General features: G+C 48.4%; 1 long non-coding RNA gene across 1 annotated transcript; it reads right to left on the bottom strand.

The window, feature by feature from the left end:
* Window positions 1-3857: 3857 nt before the first annotated feature.
* LOC127002410 (uncharacterized) lies at window positions 3858-4398 on the bottom strand. The gene is made up of 3 exons (XR_007756181.1): window positions 4259-4398; window positions 4063-4118; window positions 3858-4006 (listed from the first exon to the last, which is right to left on the bottom strand). It is a non-coding gene; the product is annotated as an uncharacterized LOC127002410 (long non-coding RNA).
* Window positions 4399-5120: the final 722 nt, after the last annotated feature.

Below are 5120 nucleotides of genomic sequence, written 5' to 3'. Positions count from 1 at the left end.
TAAAGATATATATTAGCCCGGTAGCTACAGGGATCATATTTCTTAATGGTCCATCTAAGCGAGAAAAATGAGAAAAAAATCATCACTCACACAAACCATTTCATAATATATATCAAAGCATTTGTGATCAGTTTATGCATCATCTATTTTTGGGGGTTTATATCATGGCAAAAATGTGGCCCGTCGCTGCTACACGGTAAAGCCACAAATTTGGCCCGTCGCTGCTACACGGTAAAGCCACAAATTTGGCCCGTCGATGCTACACGGTAAAGCCACAAATTTGGCCCGTCGCTGCTACACGGTAAAGCCATAAATTTGGCCCGTCGCTGCTACACGGTAAAGCCACAAATTTGGCCCGTCGCTGCTACACGGTAAAGCCACAAATTTGGCCCGTCGCTGCTACACGGTAAAGCCACAAATTTGGCCCCTCGCTGCTACACGGTAAAGCCACAAATTTGGCCCCTCGCTGCTACACGGTAAAGCCACAAATTTGGCCCGTCGCTGCTACACGGTAAAGCCACAAATTTGGCCCGTCGCTGCTACACGGTAAAGCCACAAATTTGGCCGTCGCTGCTACACGGTAAAGCCACAAATTTGGCCCGTCGCTGCTACACGGTAAAGCCACAAATTTGGCCCGTCGCTGCTACACGGTAAAGCCACAAATTTGGCCCGTCGCTGCTACACGGTAAAGCCACAAATTTGGCCCCTCGCTGCTACACAGGTTAAGTGCATTTATATACCGCCTTCCTGAAAACTAAATAAACAAACATAAATTAACCTTTGTCCTACTAACACAGCTTAATGATAGGCCCCACGACACTAACACTCTGTACATTGTGTGTCTGTATGAATGGTCGAGTGAGTGGCGTGCATGCTTTAGGGTGTTAAATAAAACTGGAAATTACATGAACAAACATTAATCCTGAGAAAAAAAGAAAAAAAAGATATTTAACCATTCAACTTGCTTAATAGCCACGATCGGTTGACGAAAAAAAAGAAAAAGAGGTTGGTGGGGTGGGGGAGGGACTGGCGGGGGGGGGGGGGAGTGTCTAGGAGGGGGGGAGTGTGTCTGGAGGGACATGGAGTGATTGGGGGTCGTGGAGTGTTCGGGTGGGGGGTGGGGGGGGTAGTGGGGAGTGGAAAGTTGTTAGGGTGGAGAAGCTGGGGGAGGGGTGGAGAGGCTGTGGGTGTGTGGAGTGTTTGGAGGGGAAGGTGGAGTGTTTAGTGGGGAGTGGAAAGTTATTGGGGTGGAGAAGCTGAGGCAGGAGTGGTGGGGCTGCGGGGTGTGTGTGGAGGCTGGGGGATGGAAGGGGACTGGGGAAGGTGGAGGTTGGAAAGTTTGGAAAGTTTCGTTTAGTCGGCGCAACATCTGTGGTCATATACCGGAGAGAGACAGGAGGGGAAGGAATTATAGGAGAAGGGAACAGACCCCAGGAGACGGGACACAACCCCCGATTAATACCTGGTACCCATTCGCTGCTGGGTGGACAGGGGCGTAGGGTATCGGAAGGAAGATGTAGCTGATGGGTCCAGAGTGCATGCAGGTGACGGGGAGAGAAGCAGAGAGGAGCAAGCGATTGAGACATTATGGGGTAAGGCTGCGACCGATGTGTGCCTGTGTGACGGGGGCTAAGGCAGAGCATACGGCAGGGGCGGGAGGGGGAGAGGGGGAGGGGGGGCGGGGGTCCTCTACGCGGCATCACGATGACTCAGGGCCGGGTGCCAAAAAGGGCCTCCTCCTGCTCACCCATACTCCACTGTCACGCTGGTGCATATCGCGAGGCGCCTCACAACCGGGCTACAGGTCACTGCAAGTTAATCGTCTTTTTGATTTTATCTATTCAGCACTTTCGTGAACTAATACGCATGCATCATATATAGGTTACTTTTTAGTTTCACGCGAGGTTTGAGGGTAATCGGTCAATTTTTGCTTCAAGCGGCTGACTCGGGAAGTGTAAAGGTTTGGGGTATTCAGGGTGTCTGTGCGGTGATCCAGTTCTTGGTGGAAGGGGACCAGTGCGCATCAAAGGTAAGGTAAAGTTGGGGACATATACTGTAGCAGCGCGTGGCCTCAGTGCTCATCTCCATAACATTGCCCCTTGAGCCTGTGGTGGGAGGGAGCCCATTACCCCGGGACACAGGGCCAGTGTGACATCCGGGTTACCACAGTTTACCTTCCCCAGGTTTCCCCAGGTACCCATTTATCGACCAGCCCGAGAGGGAGGATTCGAACCCGGGCCCGCGGAGTAGAAGCCAGGCACGCTGACCACTAGACCACGGAGGCGTGCACCAAAGTAGTGCTTTAAATGGCACTCCTCTAAGTAGGTCTGGGCGTGAGAGAGACTTAGGAGTCCTAGTGAGCGCTGACCTCCGTCCTAGGGCTCAATGCATTCAGGTTAAAAATCAGGCAGAGTACTTGGTTTCATCTCAAGGATCGTAAGCAATAGGAGCGCTGAAGTCATCCTCAAACTTTACTTTGCACTAGTTAGACCTCATCTCGATTATGCAGTTCAGTTCTGGTCCCCCTACTATAGAATGGATATCAAGATGTTAGAATCTGTACAGAGGAGGATGACAAAGATGATTCAGGGGGTGAGAAACTTGCCTCATGAAGACAGGCTAAAGCAGTTAAATCTACACTCGCTAGAAAGGCGAAGGTTGGGAGGAGACTTGATCGAAGTCTATAAATGGATGAAGGGATTTAATAAAGGGGATGTCAATAAGACTTTGATAGTAAAAGAGCCAGGTAGGACGCGTAGCAATGGTTTTAAGTTAGAGAAATTCAGATTTAACAAAGACATAGGCAAGAATTGGTTCACAAAGAGTGGTGGACGAATGGAACAGGCTTGGGGGCCATGTTGTGGGTGCCAATACCGTAGATACATTCAAGAAGAGGTTAGATAAAGCCATAGATGGTGAGGTAAGGTGGGGTTGAATGTACAGGAGCTGCCTTGTATAGCCCAACCGGTCTCTTGCAGACTCCTTACGTTCTAATGTTCTTATGTTCTAAAAAGCAATCCGGAGCCAGTCACGCAAATGTAAACATTGCTACACATACAAACCTTTAAGACTGCCCGTAAATGAATGCTCTCAGTTCAGGATATGTTCAGGAAACGTAATAATCAAGACAACATTTTTTTCTGCTTTTGGTGTGTCCTTGGCCGACTCTTATCTTATATCTCAGAGGACAAACCACCTGGTCAATTCCACGCAACAATATCTTTGATCGGCCGCCACTTCAGAAGGAGCCGAGTGAAGGGCGCGGGTGATCAGGGGCGCACACGGGCCTGTCCTCACCACACGCACCCCACACGTCCAGGCGAGTGTGAACGTCGAGACTCGTTGTTTATTTACCGCGGAGCATTTGTTTAGATATCGAAGCCTATAGCCCCGTTCATACTGTGCCGACTCTGGACCACGACAACCCAGCGATTCGGGGTATACGAGGTCTTGGGTGTGAAATCTTTATGTGGAAGGGTCGCATATGATCGGGAAGACTTTGTGCGACCGTTTCATGTCAACATTTCAGACCCAAGACCTCGTGTTCCCGGAGTCGCTGGGTTGTCGTGGTCCAGAGTCGGCACAGTTTGAACGGGGCTTAAGACTTCTGGCGGACCTTGATTAAAATACCGACTCCACACAACCTTGATTAAAATACCGACTCCACACAACCCTGATTAAAATACCGACTCAACAACCTTGATTAAAATACCGACTCCACACAACCTTGATTAAAATACCGACTCCACACATCCTTGATTAAAAAACCGACTCCACACAACTTTGATTAAAATACCGACTCCACACAACCCTGATTAAATTACCGACTCCCCACAACCTTGATTAAAATACCGACTCCACACAACCCTGATTAAAATACCGACTCCACACAACCCTGATTAAAATACCGACTCCACACAACCCTGATTAAAATACCGACTCCACACAACCTTGATTAAAATACCGACTCCACACAACCTTGATTAAAATACCGACTCCACACAACCTTGATTAAAATACCGACTCCACACATCCTTGATTAAAAAACCGACTCCACACAACCTTGATTAAAATACCGACTCCACACAACCTTGATTAAAATACCGACTCCACACAACCTTGATTAAAATACCGACTCCACACAACCCTGATTAAAATACCGACTCCACACAACCTTGATTAAAATACCGACTCCACACAACCTTGATTTAAATACCGACTCCACACAACCTTGATTAAAATACCGACCCCACACAACCTTGATTAAAATACCGACTCCACACAACCTTGATTAAAATACCGACTCCACACAACCTTGATTAAAATACCGACTCCACACAACCTTGATTAAAATACCGACTCCACACAACCTTGATTAAAATACCGACTCCACACAACCTTGATTAAAATACCGACTCAACAACCTTGATTAAAATACCGACTCCACACAACCTTGATTAAAATACCGACTCCACACAACCCTGATTTAAATACCGACTCCACACAACCTTGATTAAAATACCGACTCCACACAACCCTGATTTAAATACCTTCAGTAACTTATTTATGCTGATGATCGGGAAAAGCAACATAGCGACTAATTTTCCATTGATTTTTTTTCCCCCCACGGAGCTGAGTTGTATTTAATTTGCCTGTCCACACCACGCAACGCTGTACATACCGACCACTGTAAGTCTCCCCTCTTCTCCTTCCCTTTACCCCCGGGCTGTGTCGCCGGGACGTCTTTCTACGCAGTCCTCTACACTTCAATCCTTCATCCTATCTCTCCCCAAACATACCTCTCATTTCTCTCGCGTCATTTTCTCCCCTCTCTTTCTCCGCCACCGTATCTACACACACACTACATCAACCACCTCCTGCCACAAAAGGAGTATCTCTCAACATGCCCCATCTCTCTCCCTCTCCCTCTCCCTCTCTCTCTCTCTCTCTCTCGTCACTTACGCCACATTGAACCCAGCGGACAAGTTAGGCTCGCGTTGCCCCTCACAGCCTAATCAAAGAACCATCTCGGCCGGGCCTTCGTCGCTAAAGTCACACTCCCTTCACGCAGACGCAAAATACCCCGTGGTTGTAGGTTGCCGCTGTTTTCCTCATCAAAG

The sequence above is a fragment of the Eriocheir sinensis genome, chromosome 23, assembly GCF_024679095.1.
Source record: "Eriocheir sinensis breed Jianghai 21 chromosome 23, ASM2467909v1, whole genome shotgun sequence".
NCBI lineage: Eukaryota > Metazoa > Arthropoda > Malacostraca > Decapoda > Varunidae > Eriocheir > Eriocheir sinensis.
Note: the sequence above shows the minus strand (reverse complement) of the source record. Positions and strands in the feature narration are given on the sequence as shown.